This window comes from Pseudophryne corroboree, chromosome 2 (assembly GCF_028390025.1).
Source record: "Pseudophryne corroboree isolate aPseCor3 chromosome 2, aPseCor3.hap2, whole genome shotgun sequence".
Lineage (NCBI taxonomy): Eukaryota > Metazoa > Chordata > Amphibia > Anura > Myobatrachidae > Pseudophryne > Pseudophryne corroboree.
The window spans coordinates 797,123,225-797,138,036 of NC_086445.1; the positions used below are offsets into that span (position 1 = coordinate 797,123,225).

The 14,812-nt window shown below is 46.7% G+C and overlaps 1 protein-coding gene across 2 annotated transcripts in view; it reads right to left on the minus strand.

Moving 5' to 3' along the window:
- The window catches only part of MED14 (mediator complex subunit 14), a 150,167-nt gene that overhangs the window by 114,185 nt on the left and 21,170 nt on the right, over positions 1 to 14,812 (minus strand). The gene's annotated exons all lie outside the window — the stretch shown is intronic.

Below are 14,812 nucleotides of genomic sequence, written 5' to 3' on the forward strand. Positions count from 1 at the left end.
TTCGTAGAGTGACAGGGAACCCCAATTAGTGCACCGTGTCCGCTCCCCATGCTTCGGGCAAGGTTACCGTTCCCAATTGTAGTCCACGTGGATCGTAAAGTATGAAAAACTTCAAAAAATGAAAAACTTTTTTTTTTTAAACTCATGTCGATCTTTTTCCATGTTGACCTTGTCCATGTCGACCTTTTGTCCATGTCGACCTATCGCAGGTGTCGACATAAGGTGTGTTGACCTGGAGTCTGGATACCGGCCAGGCAGCCTCCTCTGCCTACCTCATCAGCTACCAGCTGGGGTCTATTTACTAAGCCTTGCATGGAGATAAAGTCAACAGAAATAAAGTCCCAGCTAATTGGCTCCTAACTGCCATGTCACAGGATGGGTTTGAAAAAAAAAAAAGAGAATTTTGGTACTTACCAATATATCTATTACTCTGAATCCACTCGGGGACACTGGAACTTAGACAGCTGGGGTGTGAAGAATGGAGACCAGAGGTGGCACAATATATGTAAAATAATTGCAATGCACAGCTGGCCTCTCCCCCTTCACGCCCCCCATCCCTCCAGTTTGAAAAATTGACAGAGAGAAGAGGGAACATGAAAGAAAACATTCGGGAAGGACCCAAACACGCCATGACGTAAAACTTCAACCAAGTAACTATCAAACCAATATCTCAAAAAAAAGAAAAAAAAGAAAAAAAAGAAAAAGTATTTTGAACCAAATAACAAGAACACACAGGCTGAGGTGGGCGTCCAGTGTCACCAAGTGGTTTCAGAGAAATAGATTTATCAGTAAGTACCAAAATCATAATTTCTCTGTCATCTGCTAGGGGACACTGGAACTTAGACAGCTGGAGACGTCCCAAAGATACTCCCATGGGCGGGAGTGCTGCCCGAAGCCTGCAGAACCAAACGGACAAAGTTTGAATCATTAGCCGCAAAAGTATAAAATTTGTAGAAACCAGTGAACGTGTGTGCTGAGGAGGGCGAAATGGAGGTTGTAGCCTCAACACTCCCTGTAAAAATGTCTGTACCTGCAAGGACGCCAGAAATTGTTTGAAAAAATTGAAATGGCCGAGATTTGTACTTTTAAGGAGCCTAACCTCAAACTTCTGTCTAAACCAGCTTGTAGAAAGCGCAACAATCTGGTAAGACGAAACTGTCTGGGGTTCAAACCCATAGACTGGCCCCAATCCATGTAGCTTTTCCAAATTCTATGATCGTGTGCTGCAGTAACCGGCTTTTTTGCCACTAACATTGTAGGGATAGCTGCACTGGGAATGCCCCTTTCCATCAGTATCCTGGTCTTAAGAACCACGCCGTTAAATGCAGGCGGTTCAGGTCTGGATGTAGGAATGGACCCTGTGACAACAGATCTTCCCTCTGCGGCAACCTTCAAGGCTCCTCCGACAGGAGACCCCTCAGATCAGAGTACCAACTTCTGCGAGGCCAGTCCGGTGTTATCAGAATTACCCACACTTTTTCCTGTTTTACCTTTTTTAACACTCTTGGTAATAGAGGAAATGGTGGAAAGATGTAAACCAGTTCGTAAGGCCAATGAATCGCCAACAGGTCCACTGCCTCTGCTGCTGAATCCTGCTTCCTGGACACATATCTCAGAAGTTGATTGTGTCGGGATGCCATTAGCACTACCTGAGGTAACCCCCGACATCATACCACTGCCTCGAAGACTTGGGGGTGTAGACTCCACTCTCCTGGGTGCATGTCTCGACGGCTGAGATAATCTGCCTCCCAGTTGTCTACTCCCGGAATGAAGACTGCCGACAGAATTATGTCGCACTTTTCTGTCCAAGACAGAATTTTTGTAGCTTCCTTTAAGGCCATCCTGCTCTTCGTTCCTCCCTGAAGGTTTATATAAGCCGCGGCTGTGACATTGTCCGATTGCACTCTCACGTGTTGGGCTCGTACTAGGCTCTCCGCTTAAAGAAGCACACTGTAGCTAGCTCGGATATCCAGCACATTTATTAGTAGACTGCTCTCGTACTGTGACCATCTCCCCTGAAATTGATGGCTGTCCAGTACTGCACCTCAACCTCTGAGACTTGTATCCGTTGTAAAAATTATCTAATCCCAGACTCTAAAACGTTTTCCCACTGATAGATTCCTGTGGACCGACCACCAAATCAACAAAATTCTAGCCTGAAACGACAAGCGAATCTTCCTGTGAAGGTACCGATGCCTACCTGCCCCCCTGTGTTGTCAGGTTCATTTAGAAAGTTCTTGAGTGAAGTCTGCCGTACTGAATTGCTTCGAAGGAAGCCACCATCTTCTCTAGAAGCTGTATGCAAAGGTGTAGAGACACCGTCTGATTTTGCAAGACATGGCAAAACATGTGTCTGATGTCTTGAACCTTGTCTTTCCGGTAGGAAGACTCTCAACCGTATCGTGTCCAGAATAAGATCTAAGAATTGAATTCTTTGGGCTGTTTGTAAGTTGGATTTTTTGAAGTTGACAATCCAACCATGCAGAGTCAGGACCTGATGAGTCATCTGTGCATCCCTGATCAAGATTTTTGGAGACGGGGACTTGATAATAAGGTCATCCAGGTAAGGTATTATTGTCACTCCCATAGACGTCAATTTTGCTACCATGATCGCCATGAGCTTTGTGAAGATCCTTTGAGCAGAGGACAGACCGAACGGTAGAGCTCTGAGTTGGTAGTGGTTCTTCTCCAGAGCAAACCTCAGATATGCTTGATGTGGTGTCCAAATTGCAACATGGAGGAACGCATCTTTTATGTCCATAGACACCATGAATTACGGTTGTTCCAATCCTGCAATGACCGTCTGTATCGATTCCATATTGAACCGGTAAACTGTCAGGAATTGGTTTAACACCTTTAAGTTTAGAATGGGCCTGACCGAGCCATGTGGCTTGGGTACCACACATAGATTTGAATAAAAATCCATCCCTTTCTGTGGTACTGATACCGGTTCTATCACTACTGTTAGAATACATTTTTGGATAGCTGTTTCTAATGCTCTTGCCTTTTGAGGGCACTGAGGTAGATCCGTAGTAAAATATTGACTGTGAGGGCGTATGAGAAATTCTATCTTGTAACCCTGGGAGACTATTTTGTTGACCCAGACGTCTGGAGGTTTTGGCCCAGGCTTCCTGAAACCTTGTCAAACGGGGAGCCAAGGTGAGCTGGGAGACAGTCATGCCACTGCTTTTTCAGTGGACTTAAGAGTCCTGCTTTCGGGTTGTTGACTGGGAACGGCATCTGCCTCTGTTCCCACAAGATTGGCCTCCAAAACCTCTACCGCTGGCATGAAAGGACTGAGCTCTAAATGAAGTAAAGGCCGGTCCGGAATAACTCCGTCTTACGGCCAGTGTGGTTCTAGGGTATGTAGTAGGCAAGAAAGTCGATTTTCCAGCCGTGGTCTGTGAAATCCATTTGTCCAATTCCGGACCAAACAAAGTATCCCCAACAAAGAGAATAGCTTCTACGGCCTTCTTTGCGTCTGAAACCACCTGCCAATCTCTGAGCCATAAGATTCGCCTTGCCGTCACTGCCGAAGCCGAAATACGTGATGCTATCCTACTAGCATCCTTTGCAGCTTGGCAACGATAAGTGGCCGACTCATGGATATGCTCCGCTAAGCGAGATATCTCTTCCTGGTTATTATCTTATGCCACTGCACGGAATATCTGACCAGCCCAAACCACAATGGCTTTATTAACCCAAGCACTCACCAGCATTGGTCTGTGGGATGCACCAGCTGCTACAAAGATGGAGCGCCGTGTCCAACTTGCGGTATGAATCCTCTTTTAATGTAGTCACATTTGGTATATCGTCTTATTTGACAATCTAGCTAAGGACGCATCCACATTAGGTGGAACCTCCCATTTTGTCATGACCCCTTTAGGCAAGGGATAATTTACGGTAAATTTCTTGGGTAATTGGAAACGCCTATCTGGTTGTTTCCAGGCTTCCTGTTCCTAGGGGTGGTCTTCAGTATGCCGCCGGCCAGGATCCTGGCGACTAGCATACAAACGCCGGGATCGTGCCACCGTGCTCGCAGTGTGGCGAGCGCAGCAAGCTCATTAGCGCTTGCCCAGCTGTCGGTATGCCGGCGGTCAAGATCCCGGCTCTGGTATGCTGGCCCCCGAGATCCCAGCCGCTCATACTACACCCGTTCCTAGAGTGTCTTAGGAATGGGAAATACTGCCGTCTGTAGCTTTTGAGACACAAACAGATCGAAAAAAACTTTAGGTTCCTTGACCTCTTCCTCTTTGACGTTAAGGACCTGTTTTACTGCTTCAATAAGGGATTCCAAGCCCTTGACCTCTGAATCCTCCTCTGGAGGGGATATCTCAAATACCTCCTCCACCAATTACCTGTCATCGTCATCTACCAAGAGACCCTCTTCTTCATCTGACTCTTCTTGCAGAAGAGGATGAGGTCTCTTTACTGATTTGAGGACAGCGGCGATCGCAAGGTGATTGACAGCAAGAAGGCGTTTCTGGGTGGCAACTGACCGTTTTCTGGGAGAGCCGTGGAAAACGCAGGTGTCCAGGCGTTTGCAGGGCAGGTGTCTGACGTCAATTCCGGGGACCTGAAAGGCTGAAGTTCAGAGCTACTCAGAAACTGCACAAAAACTTTTTGCAAAGCTCCCCTGCACAAGCGATCGCACACTTGCTATGCTAAAATACACAACCCCATAGGCGGCGACTATCTTATTGCACGGCTGCAAAAAACTGCTACCGTGCGATCAACTCGGAATGAGGGCCTATATCCTGTTTGTATCCCGCACTAGACATACATTAATGTTTTTTCAAATATGCATATGTAACCAGCAAATAGTAATATAGCTTTCAAATTCTACTTGCTGTAATATTAATGTTGGAAGTGCTCCAACAATCATGAGCTTAACCCATTAAATTAATTAATTGGCAGTTGCCAGAAAAAGGACGATTGCTTTTTTTGGAGCACTCTTTTGTAATATATTTTTGATGATAATGGTAAGATTATTCTTGTTAAAACATAACTTTTAATATCCTTCCTTAAAATAAGTGGGGTAGAGTGAAGAGCTTAACTCTGTATGACTAATAAAAAAATCAAAATAAAAAAATCAATGGTTCTCACCCGTTTCATTATAAATTCAATTAAACATGTTGAAAATGACAATCTGTCTCTGTGGTGATTTTTTTTTTAGTATGAATCAGAATTTATAAATTTTGCCTTAAAATCGGAAACATCAATACCTAATTCATACAGTTTAGTTTCTTAGACCATCGTACATAATTAATTCACAATTATAGGCATGCTAATTGGCCAATTACTATGGCTGCAAGGCATTTATCATAACCGCTACAGTTTGAGAGTCAGTTCCCACATAAAGCGAGATCCACCAATAATCTTTCCGATACCCCTCTCAGACAGAAACAGAAATTACTGGGTGAAGCAGTTCCACCGGTAATTTCATGAAACACACGGGTCCTTTTTCTGTGTGAAAGGGTCAAACTGTGTTCTAATTTCTGGGACTTCAACCCTGGAATTTACCAGGGTCGGAGACACGGGAATTATGACACGGGATGACTCTTTCACACAGACAAAATACATGTTGATCTGCAAATAAGCGGGTCGAAATTCTCGACCCGGTAATTTGCATGTGTGTGAAAGGGGGATGTCAGGCAGGTCCCGGCAAAACTACCCGGCACTAAAATGCCGGGTAATTGCCGGGACTTTCAGATATTTCTGTCTGAAAGGAGGTATAAGTAATGTTCTTAACAGTATCACCATTATATACATATCCTTCATAGAGGTTATACAAATATCAAATTATAGTGAACCTGCTGGTTGTGACATGTAAATCATCTGTCCCGAACAGCTGAAAAGACACCTTGGCAGTCTGATTCTGCAAAATTAGGTTTACAGAGAATGTATCCGATTTGAAAAAAAGGGGTATTAGAGTATCATTCTTTATCCGTGTAATTCATAACACATTGTTTCATTTGGTTATATACCAGTAGACCAAAAACTTATTAGATACATTCTAGCAAAAAGCTTTTCTTACTGAAACAGTTCAACCTATTCAGCAGTGCTGCATTCATCAAGTACAAGGGTATCAGTGAAAGTGCATAATTCTCAGATAAATGCTCATGGTGTTATAACTGATTGTATGTCAGCAGTATTAAATCACATATTAGTATTTAGAAGTTCATTGGGGTACCCCTTTCTGAAGTGTGGTCCCGGAGAGTGTGCGGTGAACATTAGCTTTATTGTCACTGCAACTTTCTCCGCTGCTCACTCTCCATTACCATATAGAAAAAATGTCTAGCACTCAGTGTTTAAATATACACTTGTGACTTTTTTCAAAACAGTAGGTGATTTTTTAACAACTTGAATTTGTATCATTCTTGTATAGAGGGTAGTACAACCTTAAACGCATTTACCCTCATCTGCTGCCCGTCATCATCCATGGAGCGGATGGCGGGTGAGAGTGAGGACTGGTGCTAGGTTGATGGAAACAAGAGATACAGCGTCACTGCGTTAACCTGTGTCTGGTATTAGGTGGATCCTGATACCTGCGGCACTGCAGGATCCAAATGCACCAGCAGGAAACAAGTGAACGCCTGGAAGGAAGAAAGATATGGTGGGTACCATGTATTACCAAGCTGCAAATAGCAGTTGCTCATATGTCAGGAGCGTGTGTTACCAGGCTGACAGTAGCGGTTGTTCACATACCGGGAGCGGCATCCTCCTGCAGTGAGGAGCCAGATATCCACTGGACTTACGTTTCACCACTCAGGCTTGAGCACCAGTGTAGTGTTACTGATGGGCATGTCAGGTTCCAGTGGTGGATGGGCACCACACAATGAGTGGTAGATGAAAATAAATTCTTATTTCATCTGATGTTACTGTTGCACGTTATGTACTTTAAAGCAATAATTAAAACAAATCATATTAATGAAACAAGTGCAAAGGTAGGGGCAACTTGCTTGTTTATGCCCCCCGGGTGTAAGTTGCTAACCAGTCCCTGACCTTGTACCCCTTCAAAAAATAAGATTTTACTCACCGGTAAATCTATTTCTCGTAGTCCGTAGTGGATGCTGGGAACTCCGAAAGGACCATGGGGAATAGCGGCTCCGCAGGAGACTGGGCACAACTAAAGAAAGCTTTTAGGTCACCTGGTGTGCACTGGCTCCTCCCACTATGACCCTCCTCCAAGCCTCAGTTAGGACACTGTGCCCGGACGAGCTGACATAATAAGGAAGGATTTTGAATCCCGGGTAAGACTCTTACCAGCCACACCAATCACACCGTATAACTCGTGATACCATACCCAGTTTAACAGTATGAAAACAACTGAGCCTCTCAACAGATGGCTCAACAATAACCCTTTAGTTAGGCAATAACTATATACAAGTATTGCAGACAATCCGCACTTGGGACGGGCGCCCAGCATCCACTACGGACTACGAGAAATAGATTTACCGGTGAGTAAAATCTTATTTTCTCTGACGTCCTAGTGGATGCTGGGAACTCCGAAAGGACCATGGGGATTATACCAAAGCTCCCAAACGGGCGGGAGAGTGCGGATGACTCTGCAGCACCGAATGAGAGAACTCAAGGTCCTCCTCAGCCAGGGTATCAAATTTGTAGAATTTTGCAAACGTGTTTGCCCCTGACCAAGTAGCAGCTCGGCAAAGTTGTAAAGCCGAGACCCCTCGGGCAGCCGCCCAAGATGAGCCCACCTTCCTTGTGGAATGGGCTTTTACTGATTTAGGATGCGGCAGTCCAGCCGCAGAATGCGCCTGCTGAATTGTGCTACAAATCCAGCGAGCAATAGTCTGCTTAGAAGCAGGAGCACCCAGCTTGTTGGGTGCATACATGATAAATAGCGAGTCAGTTTTCCTGACTCCAGCCGTCCTGGAAACATAAATTTTCAAGGCCCTGACTACGTCCAGTAACTTGGAATCCTCCAAGTCCCTAGTAGCCGCAGGCACCACAATAGGTTGGTTCAAGTGAAAAGCTGATACCACCTTAGGGAGAAACTGGGGACGAGTCCTCAATTCTTCCCTATCCATATGGAAAATCAGATAAGGGCTTTTACATGACAAAGCCGCCAATTCTGACACACGCCTGGCTGAAGCCAAGGCCAATAACATGACCACTTTCCACGTGAGATATTTTAGATCCACGGTTTTAAGTGGCTCAAACCAATGTGATTTTAAGAAACTCAACACCACGTTGAGATCCCAAGGTGCCACTGGAGGCACAAAAGGGGCTGAATATGCAGCACTCCCTTAACAAACGTCTGAACTTCAGGTAGTGAAGCTAGTTCTTTCTGGAAGAAAATCGACAGAGCCGAGATCTGTACCTTAATGGAGCCTAATTTCAGGCCCATAGTCACTCCTGCTTATAGGAAATGCAGAAATCGACCCAGTTGAAATTCCTCTGTTGGGGCCTTTTTGGCCTCACACCAAGCAACATACATCCGCCATATGCGGTGATAATGCTTTGCAGTTACATCTTTCCTGGCTTTAATCAGCGTAGGAATGACTTCCTCCGGAATGCCCTTTTCCTTCAGGATCCGGCGTTCAACCGCCATGCCGTCAAACGCAGCCGCGGTAAGTCTTGGAACAGACAGGGCCCCTGCTGCAGCAGGTCCTGTCTGAGCGGTAGAGGCCATGGGTCCTCTGAGATCATCTCTTGAAGTTCCGGGTACCACGCTCGTCTTGGCCAATCCGGAACCACGAGTATTGTTCTTACTCCTCGTTTTCTTATTATTCTCAGTACCCTTGGTATGAGAGGCAGAGGAGGGAACACATAAACTGACTGGTACACCCACGGTGTCACTAGAGCGTCCACAGCTATCGCCTGAGGGTCCCTTGACCTGGCGCAATCTCTCTCTAGTTTTTTGTTTAGGCGGGACGCCATCATGTCCACCTGTGGCCTTTCCCAACGGTTTACCAACAGTTGGAAGACTTCTGGATGAAGTCCCCACTCTCCCGGTTGTAGGTCGTGTCCGCTGAGGAAGTCTGCTTCCCAGTTGTCCACTCCCGGAATGAACACTGCTGACAGTGCTAAGACGTGATTTTCCGCCCATCGGAGAATCCTTGTGGCTTCTGTCATCACCATCCTGCTTCTTGTGCCGCCCTGTCGGTTTACATGGGCGACTGCCGTGATGTTGTCTGATTGGATCAGTACCGGCTGGTTTTGAAGCAGAGGCCTTGCCAGACTTAGGGCATTGTAAATGGCCCTCAGTTCCAGAATATTTATGTGTAGGGACGACTCCTGACTTGACCAAAGTCCTTGGAAATTTCTTCCCTGTGTGACTGCCCCCCAGCCTTGAAGGCTGGCATCCGTGGTTACCAGGACCCAGTCCTGTATGCCGAATCTGCGGCCCTCTTGAAGATGAGCACTCTGCAGCCACCACAGTAGAGATACCCTGGTCCTTGGAGACAGGGTTATCAGCCGATGCATCTGAAGATGCGATCCCGACCACTTGTCCAAGAGGTCCCACTGAAAGGTTCTTGCATAGAACCTGCCGAATGGAATTTTGCTTCGTAAGAAGCTACCATTTTTCCCAGGACTCGTGTGCAGTGATGCACAGATACCTGTTTTGGTTTCAGGAGGTCTCTGACTAGAGATGAGAGCTCCTTGGCTTTCTCCTGCGGGAGAAACACTTTTTTCTGTTCTGTGTCCAGAACCATCTCCAGGAACAGTAGGCGTGTGGTAGGAACCAGCTGTGACTTTGGAATGTATAGAATCCATCCGTGCTGTTGTAGCACTTCCCGGGATAGTGCTACTCCGACCAACAACTGCTCCTTGGACCTCGCCTTTATAAGGAGATCGTCCAAGTACGGGATAATTAAAACTTCCTTTCTCGAAGGAGTATAATCATTTCTGCCATTACCTTGGTAAAGACCCTCGGTGCCGTGGACAGTCCAAACGGCAGTGTTTGGAATTGGTAATGGCAATCCTGTACCACAAATCTGAGGTACTCCTGGTGAGGATGGTAAATGGGGACATGTAGGTAAGCCTCCTTGATGTCCAGGGATACCATGTAATCCCCCTCCTCCAGGCTTGCAATAATCGCCCTGAGCGATTCCATCTTGAACTTGAATTTTTTTTATGTATGTGTTCAAGGATTTCAAATATAAAATGGGTCTCACCGAACCGTCCGGTTTCGGTACCACAAACAGTGTGGAATAGTAACCCTGTCCTTGTTGAAGTAGGGGCACCTTGACTATCACCTGCTGGGAATACAGCTTGTGAATTGCCTTTAGCACAGTCTCCCTGCCTGAGGGAGTTGTCGGCAAGGCAGATTTGAGGAAACGGCGGGGGGGAGACGCCTCGAATTCCAGCTTGTACCCCTGAAATACTACTTGAAGGATCTAGGGATCCACCTGTGAGCGAGCCCACTGATCGCTGAAATTTTTGAGGCGGCCCCCCACCGTACCTGGCTACGCCTGTGGAGCCCCCGCGTCATGCGGTGGACTCAGAGAAAGCGGGGGAAGAATTTTGATTCTGGGAACTGGCTGACTGGTGCAGCTTTTTCCCTCTTCCCTCGTTTTACACGCTTGCATTTCTGAAGCCGAAAGGACTATACCTGATAATACAGTGCTTTCTGAGGCTGTGAGGAAACCTGAGGTAAAAATTTTTCTTCCCAGCTGTTGCTGTGGATAAGAGGTCCCAGAGACCATCCCCAAACAATTCCTCACCCTTATAAGGCTCTATGTGCCTTTTAAAGTCAGCATCACCTGTCCAGTGTCGGGTCTCTAATAACCTCCTGACCGAATGGACATTGCATTAATTCTGGATGCCAGCCGGCAAAATATCCCTCTGTGCATCCCTCATATATAAGACGACGTCTTATTTTCGCAAACTAGTATCCCTGTTTGACAGGGTTACAGACCACGCTGCAGCAGCACTATATGCAGGTCTCAGTCTAGTACCGGAGTGTGTAAATACAGACTTCAGGATAGCCTCCTGCTTTTTATCAGCAGGTACCTTCAAGTGGCCGTATCCTAAGACGGCAGTGCCACCTTTTTTGACAAACGTGTGAGCGCCTTATCCACCCTAGGGGATATCTCCCAGCGTAACTTATCCTCTGGCGGGAAAGGGTACGCCATCAGTAACTTTTTAGAAATTACCAGTTTCTTATCGGGGGAACCCACGCTTTTTCACACTTCATTCACTCATTTGATGGGGGAACAAAACACTGCCTGCTTTTTCTCCCCAAACATAAAACCCTTTTTTAGTGGTACTTGGGTTAATGTCAGAAATGCGTAACATATTTTTTATTTGCCGGGATCATGTAACGGATGTTCCTAGTGGATTGTGTATATGTCTCAACCTCGTCGACACTGGAGTCAGACTCCGTGTCGACATCTGTGTCTGCCATCTGAGGGAGCGGGCGTTTTTGAGCCCCTGATGGCCTTTGAGACGCCTGGGCAGGCGCGGGCTGAGAAGCCGGCTGTCCCATAGCTGTTACGTCATCCAGCCTTTTATGTAAGGAGTTGACACTGTCGGTTTATACCTTCCACCTATCCATCCACTCTGCTCTGCCATCACATAAGCCTCCTCATCAAACGTGTCGACACAGCCGTACCGACACACCGCACACACACAGGGAATGCTCTGACTGAGGACAGGACCCCACACAGCCCTTTGGGGAGACAGAGAGAGAGTATGCCAGCACACACCAGAGCGCTATATAATTTAGGGATTAACACTATATTGAGTGAATTTTTCCCAATAGCTGCTTGTATATACAATATTGCGCCTAAATTTAGTGCCCCCCTCTCTTTTTAACCCTTTGAGCCTGAAAACTACAGGGGAGAGCCTGGGGAGCTGTCTTCCAGTTGCACTGTGAAGAGAAAATGGCGCCAGTGTGCTGAGAGAGATAGCTCCGCCCCTTTTTCACGGACTTTTCTCCCACATTTTTATGGATTCTGGCAGGGGTATTTATCACATATATAGCCTCTGGGGCTATATATTGTGATATATATGCCAGCCAAGGTGTTTTTATTGCTGCTCAGGGCGCCCCCCCCCCAGCGCCCTGCACCCTCAGTGACCGGAGTGTGAAGTGTGCATGAGGAGCAATGGCGCACAGCTGCAGTGCTGTGCGCTACCTTGGTGAAGACTGATGTCTTCTGCCGCCGATTTTCCGGACCTCTTCTTGCTTCTGGCTCTGTAAGGGGGACGGCGGCGCGGCTCCGGGACCGAACACCAAGGCCAGTTCCATGCGGTCGATCCCTCTGGAGCTAATGGTGTCCAGTAGCCTAAGAAGCCCAAGCTAGCTGCAAGCAGGTAGGTTCGCTTCTTCTCCCCTTAGTCCCTCGCTGCAGTGAGCCTGTTGCCAGCAGGTCTCACTGTAAAATAAAAAACCTAATTATATACTTTCTTTCTAGAAGCTCAGGAGAGCCCCTAGTGTGCATCCAACCTCGGCCGGGCACAAAATCTAACTGAGGCTTGGAGGAGGGTCATGGTGGGAGGAGCCAGTGCACACCAGGTGACCTAAAAGCTTTCTTTAGTTGTGCCCAGTCTCCTGCGGAGCCGCTATTCCCCATGGTCCTTTCGGAGTTCCCAGCATCCACTAGGACGTCAGAGAAATATATAAAAGCATGATGAGACATAATCAGATGACTGCTTTGCAGACCTGTGCATAATGATGCATAGAAAAAGAAGGTACAACCACCGAGATCAGATGAGCCAGGAGACTAAAACACAAGTTATCAAAAGTGGACTGAGCTTTCTAGAGGTCTAACATTCTTCTTAAATGCCTCTACTGAAACCACAAGGTTACTATGAAAGAAATACACTTAATTTTTAACATTTTATATAAAGCCAAATATATTATTGATATAGTCAAAATACTTACATGGATATACATGGATTTACATGGATACATTTACATGGACTTACATGGATATACGTCTAAGTTTATATGACTAAGGGGTTTGTTTATTACGCATTGAAGAGAGAGAAAGTGGATGGGGATAAAGTACCAGCCAATCAACTGTAATCAGTACCCTGGTTCTGTACCATTAGAGCTTAAAACCACATGGCAACTTTCAGTTGTTCATTTCTTACCCTAGAACTGCATCAGATTAGAGAAGGCATGTCAAACTCAAAATCCCTACTGGGACGAATGATCAAGGTCCAAGTCTTGAGTGGGCCGCAAGAAAAAGAAAGATATATATTTGAGTATCCGTTATCCAAATGCTTGGGACCAGAAGCATTTTGGATATTGGATTATTCCGTATTTTAGAATATTTTTATGCCCCCACTATAGTGACAGATACAAGTGATGCCCCCAGTATAGTGCCAGTTACACATAATGTCCCCCAGCATAGTGCCAGTTTCACAGTGTCTCCTAGTATAGTGCCAGTTACACATAGTTTCTCCTAATATAGTGCCATGAATAGAGTCATGGCTGCTGCAGGAGAGGGGTCTGGATTCTGGGCAGGCTTACCACTGCCTGCACTGGTCACTGGCGCCCATATCAGAATACAGTCACAATGGCACGGAGGAAAAGTTAGAATCAGCCAGCATTTGCAGGATGACGTATCTTACCTCATCCTCCAAATATCCGGGGCCTGTGCTGCTGCAAGCCGTGCATGCAGGAGGACTGGATGGGAATAAAGAGGAGGCCAGTGACGCAGCACCCGAATGAGTGTATTGTGATATGGGCGGAGCAGGCCCAAAGAAATCCTGCCCAGAACCCAGCCTCCTCTCCTCCTGCAGCAGCCATGACTCGGTGCAGTGGGCGACGCAGACAAGTGGGGCAGACGGAGGCGGGCGGACGAGGATGCAGTGTGGGCGGACAGATGCGGAACGCCAGGTATGCAGTTCCGCCCTAAGTTAACCCTGCCACATAAGGACCCCTATAAGCGTTCTGGCATAATTCCCTGCCAACAGGCAGCGTAGGAAACCCTTGGCCGTGGGCCGCAAGTTTGACATCCCTGGATTAGAGCATACACCTCATGCTGCATGTGTGTGGGCTCCATGAAAAACCCTACTACAGCTCAGAGACAAACCGCAGAAGTCACAGTAAAAAACATTCCTTTTCTAACTTGTGCTGCATCCTCTTGACCAAAACCTGTGTGATAACCCAATAGCAACCCTAAATGGCTGTCTAGTTGAACTCCAGGAGTGGATGAGTGCCAGTTGGCTGCGACTGAACCCGGATAAAACAGAGGTCCTTATGATAGGACCACAACATCAAAGGACAAGACCGCAGCATAGCCAACCAACTGGACTCAGGGATTCAGAATTACAAACCACTGATCGTGTGCGGAATCTTGGCGTTGTCCTGGATGGTGGCTTGACACTTAAACATCAGATATCAGCCACAATCAAATCCTCATTCTTTCACCTGAGGAACATAGCCAGAATCAAGCACTTAATTCCCTCAGATGATCTGCCAAAAGTCATCCATGCATTTGTATCATCTCGATTAGACTACTGTAATGCCCTCTACCTTGGTCTCCCCGCAAAAGAATTGCACCGCTTACAGCTGGTGCAAAACACAGCTGCCAGGCCGTTAACTGACCAGCCCCGTTCTAGCCACATAACACCCATACTCTACTGGCTACCTGTAAGATGGCGAATCATCTTCAATATTGGCTTACTGAGTTTCAAAGCACTACATGACCAGGGTCCAAGGTACCTGAAGCAGCTACTGAACCCATACTGCCCCACTCGACTACTGCGATCTGTAGATGAAGGACTATTAGCAGTACCTAGAATCTCCCGTAATTCATCTGGGGGTCGAGCTTTTAGTCATGCGGCTCCGACTCTATGGAATTCACTTCCCCGCACAGTGCGAGAGGCCCCA